This window comes from Armigeres subalbatus, chromosome 1 (assembly GCF_024139115.2).
Source record: "Armigeres subalbatus isolate Guangzhou_Male chromosome 1, GZ_Asu_2, whole genome shotgun sequence".
Lineage (NCBI taxonomy): Eukaryota > Metazoa > Arthropoda > Insecta > Diptera > Culicidae > Armigeres > Armigeres subalbatus.
This window is the reverse complement of record NC_085139.1, coordinates 125443681-125445225: the sequence shown is the minus strand read 5'-3', so window position 1 is coordinate 125445225 and position 1545 is coordinate 125443681.

Sequence of the window (1545 nt, the reverse complement as noted above, 5' to 3'; positions counted from 1 at the left end):
TTGCTGGAATGCCGGATGATGGCCGACAATGGTCGTACGGCTGATAATGGCCGGACGATGGCGGACCGAGGGCCTGCAATTGCCGTACGATGATTGATGATAGCGTGTCGGACTATAACCGGCGATGACGGTTCGATGATGACCGACGATGAATGACGATGGCGTGCCGGACGACGGCCGGCGAGATCGGTTCGATGGCGACACGATGGCGTGCCGGACGAGAACCGGCGGTATCGTTTCGATGGTGCTACGATGGCCGATGAAGGACGATGGCGTGCCGGACGAGAGCCGGCGCTGTCGTTTCGATGGTGGGTCGATGGCGTGCCGGGCTAGAGCCGGCGATGTCGGTTCGATGGCGGATCGATGGCGTGCCGGACGAAAGCCGACGATGGAGGTGCGGGGCTTTGCGTGATGTGATGCTTCGCAATGGCGGCCGGAGAGCTTTGCGGCGAGGCGATGGTATTCAGCCGGAAGCCGGATGTTGGACTTTGGCAGGGTTTTCGAGGCAATCCGGCGCAAGGCGACGAGGTGACGGGGTTGTAGGACGATTCACTGCCGCGATGGTGTCGTGGCCGGGCCAAGGTGTGGCACTCCGGCTGTTCAGTCGTTGTTGGTCCACGTGCAAAGTCGAACTCCCCGATTCTATATACGTCTGGCCGTGCCTGTTCCGGGAAACCGATGCACCACTGTTCTGCGGAATAGAAAATGCCACTGATGATGAATAGAAAAATGCCAATGCCATGCCAAATGAATAGAAAAATGCACCGCCAAAAGGGCATACAAAAAGAAAAAGGCCCACTATGCGGACCTGTACCACTGATTAGCACCATGTGACGCCACCATTTTGCACAATACTACAATGCCATAATGTTTTCCAACACTTTTTACCTTTTTCTTGGTTTTAAAGTACAACTGCTGGTACTTCTTTTGAATAGCCTTTTATTCTCACTATAGGCTTTCACTTGTGTCGACAATTCTATAGAGAACAACACTTAACTTTAGATTCCTACAAATTCACAATTCTCGGGTACTTATTCAAAAGGACGTATGTGATTTTGTAAACAAAGATTCAAACGTCGATTTGTCCTATCTGATAGCACTCCCACGCAAACCATCACCACAGACAGATAGGGGAAGCCTTCGGCTACCTGTTGGTGGTGTTGGTTTGCGTGGGAGTGCCATCAGATTGGACAAATCGACGTTTGAATCTTTGTTTACAAAATCACATACGTCCTTTTGAATAGGTACCCGAGAATTAGTTTTTAACTTACAAATTGAAAAATCTAAAAATCTTACTTTCCGACGCGCACTGCAATTCCGACCAGCGTTTCGAAACGACTAATCTCCTTGAGATATTCACTGAGATTATAAAGGCGAATTTGGTACGACAGGACACGAAAATCTACGAGCACATGACAGTGTCTTCTATTTGGCAACCCTTCCATCCTATTTCACCTGTGGGCAGATGAAAGAACCTCGGGAGCTTTTAATGTTCTGCTCGTGCTCAAACCGCTGCAATTAAACACTACCCATGCAGCATAAATG